Source organism: Cetorhinus maximus, chromosome 15 (genome assembly GCF_964194155.1).
Source record: "Cetorhinus maximus chromosome 15, sCetMax3.hap1.1, whole genome shotgun sequence".
In the NCBI taxonomy this organism is placed as follows: Eukaryota; Metazoa; Chordata; class Chondrichthyes; order Lamniformes; family Cetorhinidae; genus Cetorhinus; species Cetorhinus maximus.
The window spans coordinates 41207683-41228860 of NC_135893.1; the positions used below are offsets into that span (position 1 = coordinate 41207683).

General features: G+C 44.9%; 1 long non-coding RNA gene across 1 annotated transcript; it reads right to left on the reverse strand.

The window, feature by feature from the left end:
* Positions 1-1828: 1828 nt before the first annotated feature.
* LOC144691206 (uncharacterized) lies at positions 1829-20571 on the reverse strand. The gene is made up of 3 exons (XR_013579059.1): positions 20509-20571; positions 19700-19742; positions 1829-2302 (listed from the first exon to the last, which is right to left on the reverse strand). It is a non-coding gene; the product is annotated as an uncharacterized LOC144691206 (long non-coding RNA).
* Between the last annotated feature and the right edge of the window lie 607 nt (positions 20572-21178).

Below are 21178 nucleotides of genomic sequence, written 5' to 3' on the forward strand. Positions count from 1 at the left end.
GCACTGTGCCAGAGCACATGAAAAAGAATTAAGAAAACTCCACACTAGTCACAAAGCAGGTCACATGGGTGCATTTTGTAGACATGATCATTAGATGTGCCATAGCCAGTATGTTAATAAACCTTCAATTTACTATCCCTCATACAGATCCCTCAGTTTATCTGTAAGTGCTTTAGGATTTTATTGGGAAAAGATTCCTGAATTGTCAGTACTGAACGTTGGTCAGGATACAATGCCGAAGGAACCGAGAAGATGAGTGTACGGACAGGATGTTCTCAGTGAGCTCACAGCCTGGGTGGAATGATGTTGAGACACAGGCAGTACACACATCACTGAGGCCAAGAATTCCTGGCCTTTTGGAACCTCTGTCTTATCAAGGCCTCCCTTGTGTCATGGCCATCCATGCACTTACATGCATGCAGACCCTTGTACTTCTCTGTCATGGTGTTCCCTCACCTCCTTTTCACCTTCCTCATCAGAGGAATGCCCACTAATCTCGCGCCTCTTTTTCCTCCAGGGCCTTCCCTCTCTGAATGGTGAGGTTAGGCAGGGGTCAGCACACAAGGACCAACAGCGACACTCTGGGTGCTGCATACTGCAATGCTCCTCCTGATCTATCCAGGCATCGGAACCTCATCTTTAGCAGCTCAATTGTCTGCTCAATGATGGCCCTGGTGGTTCCGTGGCTGTTGTTATAGCTCCTTTCCATGTCTGCTCTAGGGGCCCTCACTGGTGGCATGAGCCATCTCTTCAAAGGGTAACCCTCGTCACCCAGAAGCCAACCATCCAGGGCATCAGGTCCATTGAACACGCCTGGCACCTATGAGTTACATAGAATGTATGAGTTGTGACTGCTGTCGGGTACCTAGCGCCTACCTGCATAATTCTTTGATGTAGCCACAGACTAACTGGGTATTTAGGGAGCGATAGCCCTTCCTGATAATGAATGTAGGGCTGGCCTATTGGAGCCTTTATGGTGATCTGAGTGCAGTGTATTGCTGCCTGGACCCTGGGGAAACCTGCGATCGCAGCAAAGCCTCTGCCTCTTTCAAGTGGACAGTGGTGGTCCATTGAAAATGCCACGTACTGACCTGCCCTTCGGAACATTGTAACTGTAAAGTCCTTAATGCAGTGGTGTGCAGCGGGCTGTGTAATGCCACTGAGGTCTCCACATGCAGCCTGAAAGGATCCAGTGGCAAAGAAATTCAGTGCAGCAGTCACCATCACGGCCACTGGCATTGGGTGACCACCCACACAGTTAGGAGCTATCTCCACTGCCAGCATCTCATAGAGAGGGGTCACTGTGGCTCTGGGGAGCCTGAGTCTCCTCCTGCACTGTGTCTCTGACATTTGAAGGGATTTCATTCTCTGCCTTTAGGCTCGATTGGCAGCATAAGTCCTTCTGCACCTCCTTTGTTGCAGGATGTTGCCTCCATCAGCTACTTGCTCTGGTGCTGCTCTGCCACCCTCACGCACCAGCAGTGCATCCTGATCCTCACCATCTGGCCTGCTTCTTCTCCCTCTCAATCTCCTCCTCCTCCTCTTCTCCTCCTCACTGGAGGATGTGTCTCCCACGGAAACCACTATTCCCAGGATTTTACTACCAAACAGGCTGAGGTACAGGGGAGGATCAAAATGCACCTCTCTGCAGATAAATGATGCCTCAAAACAGGTATCCCCTGGAAACGTGGCTTTCAATAGCAAATTCTGTCAGCACTCATAGCAAGCTGAACTGTTGAGGTCAGACTAAGGACACAGCTGGTGACTTTTAAGCTGCCCTTAGTCTTTTAGTGAAAAAACGAGATTCCCATCTGGCGTGATTCACACTCTATAAGCGTTTTATTGCTCCCAGCATGTATTATTCCAGTCAATTAGCACATTAACAAGCTTAACTAAGCAATTAAGTTGAATTTAAATAAGGTGGACAGGACCCTGATTTCTAGGCCTGCCCACCTACTGTATTATCGTGTTTGGGCGTGATGATGTCGGGAATGCGAGCTGATGTCATCGCGCCTAATAATACATCGGCATGGGTGCAGTACAGGTTCGTTTTTGCCATGTATTATTCAGCCAATGGGTCTAGAGCAGGCATGAATGGTAGAATGATCAACAGCTACCACCTGAAAGCCAAAATAAGAGGTAAAGAGTTAAAACCAAAGGCTTCAAAGAAAAATGAAACAAGATGGGGGCAGAGATTTCATTCAGAAATTGCTGAACTCAGTGATGAATCCAGAAGGTTGTAAAGTGTCCAAACAAAATCTGAAGTGCTGTCCTCTTGATTGCTTTGAGCTTCATTTGGCCACTGCGGGATAGAGAGAAAGATGGAGAATTAAAATGACAGGTGACCTGAAGTTCAGGGTCATGCTTGCGGACTGAGCGGAACGCTTCCGCAAAGCAATCGCCCAACCTGTGTTTGGTCCACCCAGTGTAGAGCAGACCGCATTATGAGCAGCAAATAGCGTTCGAAGGACGAACACATAAATCATCGTTTAAAAAGCATGAACCTTCATTCATAAGATGCAGCCAGATCAGACCCCCCGCTAACCCCCCGCTAACCCTCCCCCCCGCCTAACACCGCTATGTTCAAGTTGCTGATAGGAATATTGTCAGAGTGTGAGTGGGGGAGGCGTGGACAATCTACAGCTAGACATCAGAGCTTCAGGCAGCCATGGCTAGGTGGGGCACTGCAGGTGTGCCACACGGTGCTTGGACCACTCTGCTGCATGCCAATGAGGTTGTGCCCACTGGTTTCTTCCAGGCAGTATAAACAGCCAGGCAGACAGACAGACAGACTGACCGGCAGACAGATAGACAGACAGATAGTTATCGAAGGGAACATACAAACTTGTTTAAAGTCATAAACAATAAGATTTTGGTTGAGTGCATTATAATAATCATCTTATTTCTGCAATTGTCACTCCTTTTCATACAAATAGATACTTTACTCTGTTAGCGAATTTTTCCATTTTTATTTTGCTTCCATTATTGTGACAATATAATTTCCCATGAGGCTAGCAACTTCCATTATTTTGTTCTACAATTTCAAATCAAGTGACAGGAATGTTGAGCTCGAACATTACAATGCTGGGCTGGGCTAGTAATAACATCAACTGGTGGAAATTCATTTAAAAAAGAACAATCTTTGACCCAATTAGAATATCTGTTGATATGGGGTGCAACTAACATGGCTACAATCTGCAATCAGGGAGTGTGGAAGGGGAATTCCTCTTTAAAGGGCAGCTCTCTGCTTTTGGAGTCTACAACAAATCTCTCTAATTCCACTGAATATGAGTTTAAAGGGGGTACAGTAAGAGAACAAACAATGGCATTTCACTTAAATCCTGTGGAAAGTACCTTAAAGTTATCCCTGTCCCAGACCAGGACATCGTGCCAAGTTTATCCCCTCTCCCTACCACAAGAAGTGACACCCCCAGCTTCATCCATCCCCTCCCCCATCTCCGCAGAGTTAGCTCCCTTTCCCAGTACACATCACATGAGATATCCTCAGTACTCAAAGTAACGCCCTTCGTTTTCCCCTCTCCTTTCCCTCGGGTAAAGCTCCTGTGCTCCTACCTGCTGCTGTGTATCTCCATGAAAACTCAGTATGTAGTTTCTCACTCATTCACAGTACAAGCTGGTATCTTGTCTCTTGTCCTCATTGGACTATGAAGGACATTAAGTAGTGCAAATGGGAGCAGGAACAAAGTCAGCTGGGATGGAGTTCAGTGTGGGCAAGAAAGATAAATTGATACATTTCCTAAATGATGAGAAACTGGGAACAGTAAAGGAAGAAAGAAATATGGAAAACTACAACAACAGCTTACATTTATATAGCACCTTTATCATGATAAACTGTGCCTAGGCACTTCGCAGGAGCATTCTGAAATACAGTATGACACTAAGCTACATCAGGAGATATTAGACGGATGACTAGAAGCTTGGTCAACAAGGTAGCTTTTAAGGATTGTCTTAAAGGAAGAAAGCAATGTAGAGAGGCGGAGAGGTGTGGAGAGTGTATTCCAGATCCTGGGGCCTACACAACTGAAGGCACGGCCACCAATGGTGGAGCAATTAAAATCGGGGATGCACAAAAGGCCAGAATTATAAGAGCAGAGATATCTCAGACAGTTGTGGGGCTGGAGGAGATTACAGAATTAGGGAGGGCTGAGGCTATGGAGGGATCTAATGACACAAAACACTTAAAGCTGAACATGTACAAGAAGCTATAAAAATTACAGATGGATTGTTGCCCTTTATTTCAAGAGGATTTGATTACAAATAGGAGGAAGCTATGTCTCAGTTGTACAGAGCCTTGATGGGACTTTGATTACTACATTCAGTTTTGGCCACCACACCTTCAGAAGGAGATATTGGCCTTGCAAGGGGTCCAGTTCAGATTGATCCAAATGATATTGTGACTAAAATGATCAAGTTCTGAGGACAGGTTGCATAGACTTGGCTTGCAGCCTCTTGGGTGTTAGAAGATTTAGGAGGTGGGGATGATCAAGATATTGAAAATGTTAAAAGGATTTGATAGAGTATATTCAAAGAGGCTGCTTCCTCTGGTTGGTGTAACCCAGAATAAAGGTACATACTCTTCCAACTAAAACAAGACAGTTCAGGTGCAAAAATCAGGAAATACTTTTTCACACAGAGGCTATTAGAAACTTGGAGCTCGGCCCAAAAAAAGTTGTAGGTGCTGAAACAATTGAAGATTTCAATACTGAGGGAGGAATCATCCCCGATCTGCACTAAGTGTGATAGCGGGTGGGAAAAAGAATGTTTTACCCTCTGGCCGCAATGGCGGTCTCCAATTTGCCCACCACACTGTCACCTCGCCGCTTCCTCACGCTGGGCGCCGTATTTAAATTGCAGCCACATGCACACCTCTCAGTGCTTCCAGCCCAGGACTGCTGCACAGAAGACATGGCTCCGAAAGGCAAGAAGACTGCAGCCCCCTGATTTAGTGACGCATCCCTGTGATGGCTTTTGGACACTGCTGGAACCCACCGTGATGTCCTCTACCCCTACTCTGGCTGCAGAAGGCCCACCAGTGTCACCACTCCAGCTTGGGAGGCGGTGGCAGTGGTGATCAGTGCCAATACTGCACAGAAGAGGTTCATCATCCAATGCGGATAGAGGGTGAAAGATTTCATCCGTGCCATCAGGGAAAGGCAACCATCTCATCACTCTAAACTCACACACTCACAAGCCCATCACACATTCACTGGCATCTCACTCACTGCCAGCTCAAGGGACATCACCCCTCACTCTCTCACGCACACCCTCACATCTCCATCTGGTCTCATTTTCTCTGGAGACTGCCTCCTCAGCCCTCATAATCTTGAGGCCAGTTGCACAACTCAACATGCGTCCCCACACAGCCCTCGCCCTGCAGCCATTGAAAATCCATCCCCACGCAACGGCTGGTCTCATAAGTAGAGACCTGCCCATGGGCCCCCCTAAAAGTGATGTGGTGCTGCCTGCAAAGCCTGGCACTAATGGACTGTGAGTGCTGCCCGAAGCAAGGCAGGCAAACAAGTCTCCAAGTCCCAAGCAAAGTGCGGCTCGCTAGGCGCACATCGCTTATGTTCAGTTGTGAAACACATCGGCCCGATGCTCGGATGATCCAGTGTGGGGGTGATTCCGGCGGGCTGGGCTTATAACGATATGCGGATGTATTACAACAAAGTTCCAGATGAGCGCCGGCGGGAAACGCGGCCCCCCATTGACGGGCGGCACGGACAATTGCAAACTGGTTTCACAACGTCGTGAAACCGATTTTTTGCCTTCCTGGCATATTGTCTGCTCATGACCACCATGACCCCTGACACTAGTGGGCATGGAAAACTCTGCTCAGGGTTTTTAATAGATCAGGGTATTAATGGATATGGAGCAAAAGTGGGAAATCGGAAATGAGGTCCAAATCGACATAGACTAATTAAAGTTTGAGGGTTAAATTGCCTACTCATGTTCCTCATGTCCCTGCTTTCCTACATTATAAACCACTTCTACATTAATTTCAAGCCTATATCATATTTAACTTATGCTGTTGCTGCCTGAGAAGTGTGAAACTGGGATTATCAAGAGTGAATCAGGATTGGTCAGATATCTGGAGCTGTTAGTATTAACACCAAAATGAAAAAAAAAGATTTTCCCAGTGGAAAACACAAAGATTTCCCTCTGAAATATCCCTCGAAGTAGCATAATTAATACTCAACTCTAAAAGCAGAAAGGACCATAAAATATTTGCATAATAAAGAATTTCCTCTCTGAGTGTAATGCAGAACACAATGGGTGGGATTTTCCATTCTGGAGGCTGAGCTTGGCGGTGGATTCGGCATGATTCCCGCTGGGTGGCGGGCCGGGTTCTTATGCCAGATCGTCTGCTTTTCAGCTCATTATTTATGCATCACCAAGGAGCTCATCGAATCATAAGGCAGGACAGGCCACCGTTACCTCCTGGGATCGAAGGTCTGGGCGCCACACTTAAACGGCACCCACACATACATTCGGTCTCTGCAGCCCAGGATTTGTTTTGGCTGGGTGATGGCTCCCAGGAGTAACAAGGCCTCTGCCCCCGTGTTTAGTGACAGCTTCCTGGAGAGACCCATCCAGGCAGCCCAGGACGAGCAGGAGAAGAGAATAGAGGGTTATAATTGTAGATTTAAATGAGGAAAGATGGGAGGGGGCTCAAGTGGCACATAAACACCGGCATGGATGGTTGGGCCAAAAGGTTTATTTTTGTGCCATATATCCCATGTAATCTGTAATCTTTGGTTAATTATTATGGGATTATCTACCCCAGCAGGTAGTGGATGTTCCATCATTGAGTAATATTCAAGGATGGAATAGATAAATTTGGATCTCTCAGAGAGTGACCTGAAGGGAGATGGGGAGTGGATAGGGAAGTAGATCAGCCACGATTAGATTAAATGGCAGAGTAGGCTCAAGAGGCCACATGGTCTACTCTTGCTCCTATTTCTTGTGCTCTTATGTACCTCTGGTGTTGATTTTGGTGACTCCTGGTCATTTCTAACAGAATTAAAATAAGGAGCTGTCATAAAATTTACACCCTAATCATGGAAAATGATTCATCTTCAAGGACTAAGAACATTCTGGGAGAATTTGTGTTTTTTAAGACACTGTCCCTTAAAGCGTTAATGCAGGGACTCTGGTTGCTGCTATTCCTGGAAAAGACAGAATTTTACAAGAAATGGTAATTAAGCAGTTTTAAAGAAGCTGGAAACTTCTTGATCCCGGTGGACTGTTTACAAGAGGGCCACATAGTGGTTTATAGTTTTGAAAAAAAACATGGTTTGGAAAACTGTGTTTAAAAGCCAGCAGGTTTTTGCTTTGGGAGAAAACAAGGAAGATCAACTGTTTGGCTAAAGGAGATACCAGCTCCTGAAGCTCTGGACCCAGTCCAAAGCCAAACTGAATGAAGCTGCTCTGAAGTCACTCTACTTTCTGAAATTGACTGACTGCAAGTGTTCCACAAAGTCTGCCTGAAAAGAAGTGCAAGAGTTATTGATTGTTTTGCAGGCCAGTGCTGAGAGACCAAACGTATAACCTGTACACCATTTCAAGGACTCCATCACCTACCCATTTCCCTTGAACCATTGACTTTTAACTTTTTGGCAGAATTTCTCTATTTTGTTTTATTTTTACTTTGGTGTGTGTAAGAGAGCTGGGTATTAAGGAAGAGTAAATATAATACTTTCTTATTTCACACCATACGTTAATAAGCTTTGCCTTTCTACTTGACAAACCTGATTTTATAATAAGCTAATAGTTGTGTTGTTTATTAAACATGGGCATTAAGCAGTGTAAGATTGGAATCCGCTCCAACCGGTCTTTATGAAAAATAAATACCCCAAAATCCAGTGACACAAGTACTGCAAATAAACAGGCCAAGCCTCAACACAAAAACACACAGAGGCAGGCTACACTGCCAAGGGTTAATTTTCAAAACATTCCAATATCGAAGCAAAACCGATCCTATGAAAGGATATTGGAACATCATCACAATAATGACACTAGATAGCTGCCATCAGATAATTCAATTAAGGAGCTGGGAAGATGATTGTAACGAATGGCCCCAGAAAACAGCTATCATACAAACAACATCAACAATGGCCAAGAAAGAGACATACTTGTGAGTTGCATATCAGTCTAGGAACCAGAGATACTTCACCACAATGGGGTCCATTGTTTTGGTTTCGGAAACAACATCAGCAAAGAATGGATCTGTCTAGACCAAGGCTTGTAACAGACTAAAGAGATTAACGGATGCTAAGCATTGACCATCCGGCAGGATGACTTCAGGAAATACATTAGGAGGCAGTGAATTATATGGGGAGCCAACATCAAAACAACAAAATGCTGTTAGAACCACACAAAGCGCAGGAGTGGAAGTTAGGGGAACAGGTCAGGGTGAGAATCTATTCCCGGGTAGGGGCATTTAAATTATTATACATGGGCTGTACAGTATCATGGACAAAGCAAGCTTGATGGTATACGCAGTGCAGCTACTGAAATGGACAAAATGGTTCCATATTAACCAGTGCAGACTGTATGATCCTTTGGGGAGGAAGGTAAAACAAACCAGGGCTCAGGGAATGACCATGAGCCTGATAGATGTGAGTCCTTCCCCCATGATCTGGGATGATGACGAGGAAACAGACAGCAAGGCGGTAATGGGCAGCAGCCGCACACCCCAACCCAGGGTACCTGGGCACCTCCTCGCACACCAACTCCGAGCCACAAGAGACCCCACCCTGGGAGACAGGAAGGGAGAATGCAGTAACAGGGACACACCATTTAAATTTGTACATAACCAAAGACTGACCTATGGAGGGAGGAACAGTCACAAAGCAGTGCTATTTTTCTTTTTTTCTCTTTTCTGTAGAAGCAAATTAGATCCAAGGAGGTAAAATGGAATGCACCCTGTGGCTGAGCATGGTGACAGTTCACACTGTGGATTGGTTGGAGCGGACAGGTGGATCAAGGAGACATTGAGTTGTCTTTTACCTACGGATGTATGGGGAAGTTGGACCCATCGTAACATTGTGGGGCAAGATACAGGGCATAGATGGGGTGACCATATATTCCCACGAGGGAAAGTGGCCGGGCTGGTTGGGGTCAAATTCAATCAAAAACTCCAAGTACACTGGCTACCAGTTTGGTGAGACATCAGTGCCCTGCCCGAGGTTAAATGTTACAGCCAGCAAGGTACGGGTGAAAGAGGGAAAGCAAGAGTGCCTGGAGTGCTGGGGAAACATCTCAGTAAGATGGTGGTGGTGGCTATGAAAGACAGGTAGGACTGTCGTTGATGTATTCAGGCACTGAGAGAGACTGGGACATGATTCATTTAGACAAGTTGCTGGGACAAAGCGGGGTGTGAAATTGTGTCGGGACAAATATTGGAAGGAGGAACAAGGGATTTATATGTGTGTGGGGGGATCGGAATACCAATGCCATAAGGAGGCAACCATTGCCTTCGAACGCCAATGGCAGGACTCGGCAGGATCTGGACTGTAATGGACTCAGAGTTTAGACTCTTGTGTGGTTCTGGATCTCCCAAGTACCGTCAGTGCAGCTGAACTGGTAGCACTTGAAAGGCAGCCTCCACCCAGGGCCCCAAAGGCCTGAGTTACAGATGTTAGGTGTCTCATAACAACAGCTGGACCCAGAAACGGGTTAGAGCTAATTCCAACAGGGAAGGTGTTGTACCATGATGTGCATTACAAGATAGCACCAGTCGTCATCAATTTTACGCAGGTACGGCTACCCCAGTGATGCCCAGTAGAGACAGAAAGGTTATATGAGAAGCTATTAAAGGAAATGTTGCGACAATTCTATGAAATTAATTATGGGGACAAAATTTGGGACAGTTTATATGAATTGGGTAGTACCCGGCACACTGACTCAGGAAGAGGGAATTAATAAACAATGCAGCCACAGTATTTAATACAGGGACATCACTAATCAATAGGTTAGTTAGTGGCCAACTCCAATTGCAGGGCAATACCCTGCAGGATCAATTAAAGAAAATGCTAGGCGAGGGTAACGAGGTTGAAGGGCAAGAGTTACAAGAGATCCAAGTTATGACAGTTCACCTGAAGGAAATAATAGCTGAGTTGGAAAATCATGCTCAGACAATAAACAAACTAATAAAGGAGGACGGAAACGCATCGGAGGCCAGCTTGGTTGCTAAATGAGGGGCGCAGTAATCTGGTAGATTGGAAACAGGGTCGCATGCCATTATGAGTCAACAACACACACTTGAGGGCCATGAGGACTCACAATAACCTCATGAACCCATGGGAGCTGCGATTGGCTTCAGAAGCACACCCAGTCCCAATTGGCTGTGGCTGGTATAATCAAGCCATAATGGGGGTGATTCTCAGGATGCCAGTAATGGGCCAGTGACAATGGTGGGTGCCAGTATACTGGCTGGAGAACATTGGAGTCATTAGAAATGGGGTACATGTGTGGTACCAAAAGACCCCTCTCTATGTGGTTTGCATGCAGTGTTGTGCCTACATCATCTGAACAAATCCGACCGACCGGTGGATTCGAATCACAAAGTGCACAACCCATCAACTGCATGATGGAGGCAATGGTCCAGGACCATGTTCCACCCCAGGTGGCATATGAGGGCAACGGGACATTGCGTTGCTACCAGTACAAGCCAGTATAAGCTAGACAATGATACATAGTGCCTGTTCAGGACCCGACCTTCTGTTTGAGCCTCTATTGGAGATCCGGATCATATCTCAGTGTACCTCACAGTTTCTGCTCCTACGCCTTATGGTCTTATAGACAGTGCCCTCCCAAACCTCCAAGCATATATAGCCCACTTTGGATATGATATTCTACCACTGCCCTGAGCACCTCACAAAATTAGTGAAGGAGATGGAACTATCTCAAATGTATCATTATACTCTTGAACAGAGAAACAGAGACAGATCAGGGAAATAGCCTCCCCACCTTGGTGGGATATTACTCTCAATATTGAAATTCCATCCTGGATTAGAGTTGCTTCACACATGCAGGTAATTGTACAGTTAATTATGACATTGTATGTGTTAATAATGTCTTGTAAGCTGGAATGAAAAACCAAAAGGCAAAACATGGAGAAATGGCTAAGAAGGGATTTGGTAATGGATTCTAACGTATAGGCAGTGATTTGGCTAGTCTTACAATTCCCACAATGTGGGAGAAGATTTTGATTGGAGGTAATAATTCTAGTGTTTGAGATATTAAAGGGAGGAGATGTAAGATCAGAATCCCCTCCAACCAGACATCATGGAATATAAAAACCCCAAAGCCCACAGACAGAAGTGTAGCAAATAAACAGGCCAAACCCCAACACGAAAACACACAGAGGCAGGCTACACTGTCAGGGGTTAATTTTTAAAACATTCCAATATCTGTAACTATGAGGATAGATTGGAGAGGCTGGGAATGTTTTCCTTGGAGAAAAGAAGGCTGAGAGGAGACTTGATAGAGGTATTCAAGATCCTGAGGGATATGGACAGGGTAAATAGTGAGAAACTGTTCCCATCAAGAGACCATCAAGAACGAGAGGGCACAGATTCAAAATAATTGGCAAAAGGGGTAACTGTGATGTGAAGAAATTACTTTTTACCCAGAGGATGGTTGGAGTCTGTAACAAACTCCCTGAAAGGGTGGTGGAGGCAGGTTCCATCGAGGTATTAAAAAGGGAATTGGATTGCTACCTGAAAAGAGAGAATGTGCAAGGTTACGGGGATAAGGCAGAGGAGTGGGACTAGGTGGAATGCTCTTTCAGAGAGCCAGTGCAGACTTGATGGGCCTATTGGTCTCCTTCTGCACTGTAAAGATACTGTGATACTGTGAATATTGAAGCAAAACCAATACTATGAAAGGACATTGGGACATTCGCACAACAGTGACACAGGATAGCTGCCCATCAGATAACTCAATTAAGAAGCTGTGAAGGCCACTCTATCAAATGGCTCCAGGCAATAGGTATCATACAAACAACATCAACAATATCAGATTCAGGCATGGCTTTCAAAAGAGAATTGGCCTATCCGAAGCAAAACAAAAAATGCAGGGCTATGGAGAAAAAGCAGGGGAGTGGAACTAGTTGAGTTTCTCTTCCAGGGAATCAGCACAGTGATGATGGGCTGAATGGTCTCTTCCTGTGCTGTAATCATTCTATGATTCTAAAACTGTTGGATTGTTCAAAAAAAACTAGTTGTTTTATACCATAAAGTACGCTGCTCTGGTCTGGATGTGACTTCAATCCTGTACTATGTGCTTGAATCAACATCTTAAGGGCAACTAGGAATGGCAATGTTATTGTCACCCAGCTTTTTTATTCACTCTTAGGATGTAGGTGCCACCGGCTGGGCCAATATTTATTGCCCATCCTTAAATGCCCTTGAGAAATTGGTGGTGAGCTGCCTTCTTGAACCGCTGCAGTCCATGTGGTGTAGGTACACCCACTGTGCTGTTAGGGAGGGAGTTCCAGGATTTTGACCCAGCGACAGTGAAGGAACGGTGACATATTTCCAAGTCAGGATGGTGTGTGGCTTGGAGGGGAACTTCCAGGTGGTGGTGTTCCCATGTGTTGTCCTCCTAGATGGTCGCGGTCGTAGGTTTGGAAGGTGCTGTCTATGGGAGCTTGGTGAGTTCCTGAGTGCATCTTGTAGATGGTACACACTGCTGCTACTGTGCATTGGTGGTGGAGGGAGTGAATGTTTGTGGATGGGGTGCCAATCAAGCGAGCTGCTTTGTCCTGGATGATGTCAAGCTTCTTGAGTGTTGTGGGAGCTGCACTCAACCAGGCAAGCGGGCAATGTTACAGCACACACCTGACTTGTGCCTTCTAGATGGTGGACAGGTTTTGGGGAATCAGGAAGTGAGTTACTCGTCACAGGATTCCTGTAGCCCAAGTATTTATATGGCTAGTCCAGTTCAGTTTCTGGTCAATGGCAACCCCCAGGATGTTGACAGTGAGGGATTCAGCAATGGTAATGCCATTGAATGACAAGGGGCAAAGGTTAGATTCTCTCTTGTTGAAGTGGTCATTGCCTGGCATTTATGTGGCATGAATGTTACTTGCCACTTCTCCACCCAAGCCTGTACATTGTCCAGGTCTTGCTGCATTTGGACATGCACTGCTTCAGTATCTGAGGAGTCGAGAATGGTGCTGAACATTTTGCAATCATCAGTGAACATCCCCACTTCTGACCTTATGATGGAAGGAAGGTCATTAGTGAAGCAGCTGAAGATGGTTGGGCCCAGGACACTACCCTGAGGAACTCCTGCAGTGATGTCCCGGAACTGAGATGATTGACCTCCAATTGCCCATCTTCCTTTGTGCTCGGTATGACTCCAACCAGCAGTGAGTTTTCCCCCTGATTGACATTGACTCCAATGTTGCTAGGGATCCTTCATGTCACCGTCGGCCGAACGCTGCCTTGGTGTCAAGGGCAGTCACTCTCACCTCACCTCAGGATTTCAGCTCTTTTGTCCATGTTTGAACCAAGGCTGTAATGAGGACAGGAGACAAGTGGCCCTGGCAGAACCCAAACTGAGCATCAGTGAGCAGGTTATTGCTAAGCAAGTGCTGCTTGACAGTATTGTTGATGACCTCTTCCATCACTCTACTGATGATCGAGAATAGACTGATGGGGTGGTAATTGGGTAGGTTGGATTTGTCCTGCTTTGCGTATACAGGACATACCTGGGCAATTTTCCATATTGCAAGGTTGATGCCAGTGTTGTAGCTGCACTGGAACAGCTTGGCTAGGGATGCGGCAAGTTCTGGAGCGCATGTCTTCATTACTATTGCCTGAATATTGTCAAGGTTCATAGCTTTTGCAGTATCCAGTGCTTTCAGCCATCTTTTGATAACACCTGGAGTGAATTGAATTGGATGAAGACTGGCATCTGTGATGCTGGGCTCCTTCGGAGGTGGTCGAGATGGATCATCCATTCAGCACTTCTGGCTGAAGATTGTAGCAAATGCTTCAGCCTTATCTTTTGCACTGAAGTGCTGGGCTCCCCCATAATTGGGGATGGGGATAATTGTGGACCCTTCTCCTCCAGTGAGTTGTTTAATTGTCCACCGCCATTCACAACTGGACGTGGAAGGACTGCAGAGCTTAGATCTGATCCGTTGGTTGTGGGATCGCTCATCTCTGTCTATCACTTGCTGCTAATGCGGTTTGGCACGCAAGTAGTCCTGTGTTATAGCTTCACCAGGTTGACACCTCATTTTTAGTTATTCCTGATGCTGCTCCTGGCATGCCCTCCTGCACTCTTCATTGAACAAGGGTTGATTCTCTAGCATGGTGGTAATGGTAGAGTGGGGGGTATGCCGGGCCATGAGATTATAGATTGTGGTTGAGTACACGTCTGCTGCTGCTGATGGCCCACAGCGCCTCATGGATGCGCTGTCATAAGTTGATAGATCTGCTCAAAATCTATCCCATTTAGCATGGTGATAGTGCCACACAACATGATGGAGGGTGTCCTCAATGTGAAGACGGGACTTCGTTTCCACAAGGTCTGTGCGATGGTCACTCCTACCGATGCTTTCATGGCCAGATGCATCTGTGGCAGACAGATTGGTGAGGATGAAGTCAACTATATTTTTCCCTCTTGTTCATACCCTCACCACCTGCCGCAGACCCAGTCTAGCAGCTATGTCATTTAGGACTCGGCCAGCTTGGTCAGTAGTTGTGCTACTGAGCCACTCTTGATGATGGACATTGAAGTCCTCCACCCAGAGTACATTCTGCGCCCTTACAATCCTCAGTGCTTCCTCCAAGTGGTGTTCCAAGTGGTGTTCAACATGGAGGAGCACGGGTTCATCAGCTGAGGTTGGGGGGGTGGTGTGGTACGTGGTAATCAGAAGGAGGTTTCCTTGCTCATATTTGACCCGAAGCCATAAGACTTCATGGGGTCCAGAGTCGATGTTGAGGACTCCCAGGGAAACTCCCTTCCAACTGTATACCACTGTGCCACCACCTCTGCTAGGTCTGTCCTGCCGGTGGGACAGGACATGCCCAGGGATAGTGATGCTGGAGTCTGAGACATTATCTGTAAGGTATGATTCCATGAGTGTGACTATGTCAGGCTATTGCTTGACTAGTCTGTGAGACAGCACTCCTAATGTTTGCACAAGCCCCCTGATGTTAGTAAGAAGGACTTTGCAGGGTCGACAGGGCTGAGATTGCTGTTGTTGTTTCCGGTGCCTAGGTCGATGCCAGGTGGTCCATCCAGTTTCATTCCTTATAGATTTCATAGTGGTTCATACAACTGAGTGGCTTGCTAGGCCATTTCAGAGGGCATCTAAGGGTCAGACACATTGGCGTGGGTCTGGAATTTCATGTAGGCCAGACCAGGTTAGGACAGCAGGTTTCCTTCCTTAAGGGACATTAGTGAACCAGATGATTTTTATAACAATCAACAATCGTCTCATGGTCATCGTGAGACTTTTAATTCCAGATTTTTATTGAATTCAAATTCCACCATCTGCCATCGAACATTACCCTGGGTCTCTGCATTACTAATCCAATGACACTACCACTATGCCATTGTCTGCCCGAATATCCCAGCAACACAGTTAAAAAATCTTGCTGGTTAAACAGTGAGTCATAAAGGGATAACATTCCTGTTTGACGTGTCCAACATTCTGCTTTTGGGTCCTCAGTTGAAAGACTTTTATTTTTAGAAAGCTGCAGAGATGTCACTGCTCATCCCCTTTTGATTAACACTCGTGCTCCTGCTAAAACTTTGTATTTTTAAAGGCAGCCTTTGACCTTGAAAGGTTTTGACATATCTAAGTGAGTGTGTCGTTGTGAGTTGGCAAAGCTTCATGCTGACTCTCACAGCTTGTATCATGGATTAGTTGTCACACATTGTGAGCCTGCAGTAAAGGGAGGGCAGTCAGCAAGTGTTACAGAGACAGGCATCGTCACTAAGACCGATTGTGGTGCTCATTTCTCTCCCCTCGGGGGCATTCATGTTTTGTAAATGAATTCCACTGAGAAATCAGTCCACTTTTTTGTCATGTCAAATAGTTTATTTTCAGAGTTATGGAAAGCTGTATATTTATCTTTTGCTTTGGAATTCACATCCTAATTTTGCACTGAAACTTTTTTTAAAAAATGTAATCGTTACCTATCCATGTTTTTTTTATTTATAATTCACGCTGCACTGGGTCTTTGGTTACATTTTGTTGCCTTTAATTGGCCTGGCCCAGACTTTGTCCCTGTCATGAATTCACTGTGAGATCCAAAAGTATGGTAGCACCAAATAAGTTGTATTATTCTTTTCAGACAGGGAAAACAGCAATGTAATTACTATCAACTTTCAACACTATTTCCTGCACCTTAAACATGACTGTCACCAAAGTCTCAGCGTGAATCCCCACATCTGATTCAGTAAGGTTTCAATTTCTCTTCACAACCATTTTTGGAAACCAGTTTCAGAGCTTTAGGTGTGTGAAGTTCCAAACCCATAATGTATGTCAGTCATTTAACAAGGCAAAAGGTTAGTATAACCGAGGAAATATTAGTTTGAGGAGAATAATTACCATATATATTCATGTAAAAGTCCAGTTTATAAAACTAAATTTTTAGTCAAAAAGTAGGGTGTTGTCTTTTACATGAGAAATATTTTCCACAGGTTGAAATCCAGCCTCTCCCATCATCTCGCTATTGCAGAGTTGCCAGGACAGAGACTCTGAGATCTCCCCAACCTCATCCCCAACAATAGCGCAAAAGGAGCCAAAAAGTATTTTGATCACATGTCAATGTGTGCAGGACACGAGGAGCTGTACAGCTGCCTTCAGTGGTGTGCTGTTCTATGATTCTATCACTGGGTAATGTTGCACCAGGGTGAGTTTGACTTCAGTGGCGAACAGGTGGCAAGTACAAAGATTTTGGATTGTTTGGCTAAAAGTTGAGGGTCGACTTTTACACAAGATTAACCATTTATGGTCATAACATGAAACTTCTACTAATAACCTGTCAAATGAACCTTCATAACAAAAGAAAGATTGAATAATCTTGGAGCTCAAAGCTACTTCACCAGTTCTTTTTGTTTATCCAGTTACAGCTTACTGCAACTTCTTCCTATTTAATTGCACTCAGCTCTATTTCTAAATGCACATTTCATATAGTCATAGACTAATGGCAAGGTTTTACTCTTCCTTAGCTGAGAAATCACAGTGGTTTAGTGAAACAGCAGGATTAAGGATGCAATACCAAAGACCATATTAAACTATATGCCTCCAAGAGAGCAGTTAGCTTGATGATAGAAGTTTGTGCATTGTTTGGGTCTCCATTACCTGGAATAACCTACCCCAGGTTCTCCAGAATAGCTCACAAGCTATCAAAATTGTGACTGTTACTGAATTTGGCCACTGCGACCCATTTTCACCTAAAGATTTGGGACAAGTCAGATGAGTGAAGCAAACCTTCCACAGAGATGACAGGGCCCAAGGATACTAACTTTTGGACAAGCCCCATTGTATCAATCAATTCTGTACTGAACTTTCATTAATAATTACTGTAACAGATGAAAAGCCCAATGAGATTATGGAGCAGAAGCTGATGGTGGCACAAGGACATATCGCACAACAGAAGTGTGGCTACTTGAGAACAAGAGCTAGAGCAGTGAAGAGAAAGCTTCAGCCAGTTGGATCGTGCAATGAGGGAAATGGCAGAAGTATATGCTAATACTCCTGGATGTTATAGCAGGGCACTTAGAAAAGTTTAAGGCAATCAGGCAGAGTCAACATGGTTTTCTGAAAGGGAAATCATGTTTAACCAATTTATTGGAGTTCCTTGAAGGAGTCACATGTGGATAAAGGGGAACCCACAATTGGATGTACGGTACTTAGATTTCCAGAAGGCATTTGATAAGGAGCCATGTCAAAGGTTATTGCAGAAAATAAAAGCTCATGGAGTACGGAGTAACATATTGGCATCGATAGAAGATTAGCTAGCTAACAGGAAACAGGAGGTAGCCATAAATGGGTCTTTTTCTGGTTGGCAAGATATGATAAGTGGTGTGCCACAGGGATTAGTGCTGGGGCTTCAACTTTTTACAATTTATATAAATGACTTGGATGAAGGGACGGATGGTTTAGTTGCTAAATTTGCTGATGATACAAAGATAGGTAGGAGAGTAAGTTGTGAAGAGAACATGAGGAGGCTGCAAAGTTACATCGATAGGTTAAATGAGTGGGAAAAGACCTGGCAAATCAAGTATAATGTGGGCCAATGTGAAATTGTCCATTTTAGTAGGAAGAATAAAAAAGATGCATATTATTTAAATGGTGAGAGATTGCAAAATTCATGAGATTCAGAGTGATCTGGTGTCCCAGTGTATGAATCACAAGAGGTTAGCATGCAGTTACAGCAAGTAATTAGGAAAGCTAATAGAATGCTATTGTTTATTGTGAGGGGAATTGATTACAAAAGTAGGGAGGTTATGTTTCAGTTATACAGGGCATTGGTGAGACCACATCTGAAGTACTGTGTACAGTACAGGTCCCCTTATTTTAGGAAGGATCTAAATGTGTTAGAAGCAGTTCAAAGAAGGTTCACTAAGCTAATACCAGGGGTGGGTTGTCTTATGAGGAAAGGTTGGACAGGCTAGGCTTGCATCTGTTGGAGTTTAGAAGAGTAAGAGGTGACCTAATCGAAACTTTTAAAATCCTGAGGGGTCTTGACAGAGTGGATGTGGAGAAGATATTTCCACTTGTGGGAGAATTTAGAACTAGGGGCCACTGTTTAAAAATAAGTTGTATTATTCATTTCATTTATCATCTCATTTAAGACAGAGATGAGGAGATATTTTTTCTCTCAGAGGGAGTCTTTGGAACTCCCTCCCTCAAAAGGCAGTGGAACAGGGTCTTTGAATATTATAAGGCAGAGCTAGATAGATCCTTGATCAACAAGGGGGTGAAAGGTTATCAAGGGTAGGTGGATGGTTACAATCACATCAGCCATGATTTTATTGAATGGCGGAGCAGGCTTGAAGGGCCGAGTGGCCTAGCTCCTGCTCCTAGTTCATTTGTTCGTATTTTTGTTTGTTCATGGGATACATGAGCTCAGGTGCTGAGTCACCTTCCTTGCATTTTTGTTTTTGACTGAGTTATTTCTAAGTCCCTCTGGCGGCTGTAGTTATTGCTCACGTGTGGGAGTTGGTGTGCACTATCAGCATAGTAAACAGAGTCAGCCAGGCTTCCCACCGAGAGCACAGAGCAGAATAAAGGTCAAGGTGCAGTGAAGGCCGGAGCCAAAGTGGCAGCTGTAAGAGGACATAGTGGAAGAAAAAGGAAGAAAGAAAAAATAACTTGTGTTTATACAGCAACTTTCACATCCTCGAGACATCCCAAAGAGCTTCACAGCCAAAGAAGCGTTTTAGAAGTGTGCTTCCTTACAATGGTTCACCTCTTGACCTCTCAAAGCTTCACTACTGACTACATAGCTCAAGTCAGCAGTGTGATAGAATACTCACCACTCAGCTCAGTGATTGCAACTGCAACAACACTCAAGAATTTCAGCACCATTCGGGGCAAAACACTTCACTGCTGCTGCTGCCTCTAGACCCTATATCCAGCACCAAAGCACTATAACAGCAAGATGCACAATCTACAGGATGCAAAGCAGCAACTCACCAAGGTCACATTGACAACAATGTCCCTGCCTGTGACCTCCAGCCTGTTAAGAACAAAAGTAACATTGCTGTTGAAATACCAACAACTCCAAGTTCCTTCTAATTCTCTCGCTGTGCAGACTTGCGTGTATATTACTGTTCTCCCCACAGAAGGAAAGAAAGCAAAAACTGGGAAGTAAGAACCCTGGTCCAAACAGGTCTTGTATACCTCAAAATGGTATATTGGTATAAAATGGTATCCTCAGTATAAACTGGGGAATGAGATTACTGGTCCGAACTGCTTTTTCCTCTTGGGTTTCAGTATCATTGGGTCAATATCCTATCATTTCCACCCAACAGCATAGTGGGAATGCCTTCAGCATGAAGACTGCAGTCGTGCCAGGAGACAGTACACCATCACTTTCTCAGGGTGACTAAGGATGGTCTTCCCCACATCCTAAGTACAATATAAACAATATTTTATTGCAGCATTAATCTGTTCATTTCAAATGGAAATTTAAGAAAGGGAAATGCAGATTCAATCATAACATTCAAAAATAAACTATATAAATCTTGAAGGGTAACATTTTGGCAGGGCCATGGGGAAGGAGCAAGAGCTAATTGTATAGCTCTTTGAAAGAGTTGGCAGGGTTACACCAATAGTTACCCAGAGAAACCCCCCCGACCTCTGACTCCCTCACCCACCTGGCCTCTGACCCCACCCTGACCTCTGACCCCCATTTCTGCATCCGAACCCCCAGACATCCGACCCCCTCGCCCACCTCCCCACTCCCCTCCAATCACCCCACTCCACAAATCCTATCCACTTACCTTAGACACTTTCCTTCTCCCTAGCCTGTCAATTTCACTGAGCATTTCAAACTTACCTGCTTTACGGCACCTAGTGCTGTAAAAAGGGACAAGGCCTCCTCGAATCTGTCGGAGCTGCACTTCGCTGGAGCCTTTTGATGCAGGCCCCAAGCAGCTCTGGCGATCGGAAGTGCCAGCGTAATGTTCAAGGGCAGGTAAGTACGTATTTATTTCTTCTAATTCCTGCAGGCCATCTCTTTCTGACCCTAGTTGGCAGTTACAGCCCAATGATTTTAAAATTGCCAGAAAGATGAAAGCCCAGGAAGTACCAATTCATTCCTAACTAATGCGATTAATGTTGAAAAATATTGACTGTGCAAGGCTGTGTTGTATCAGGCAGCAACCAGCTATCATGTTGTCAGTCTGCCGTTTCCTTGTCAACTTGCTATACAACATATTATCTACAACTTTAACAAGACAATTATCACCATTTTTGATCTGAGACAGCAGCAGGGACTTGAGTTATTCCAACATGCTCACAACATGTCACATTTTTTATGGAAATTCTGCAAAGTTCCAGACAAGGTTTAATACACTTTTTAATCAACCTACTTGATTTGATTAGGCAAATGGAGGAAATGGTCAACTCTGGTGGAGGAGTCCAGAACTAGAGGACATAACATTAAAAGTA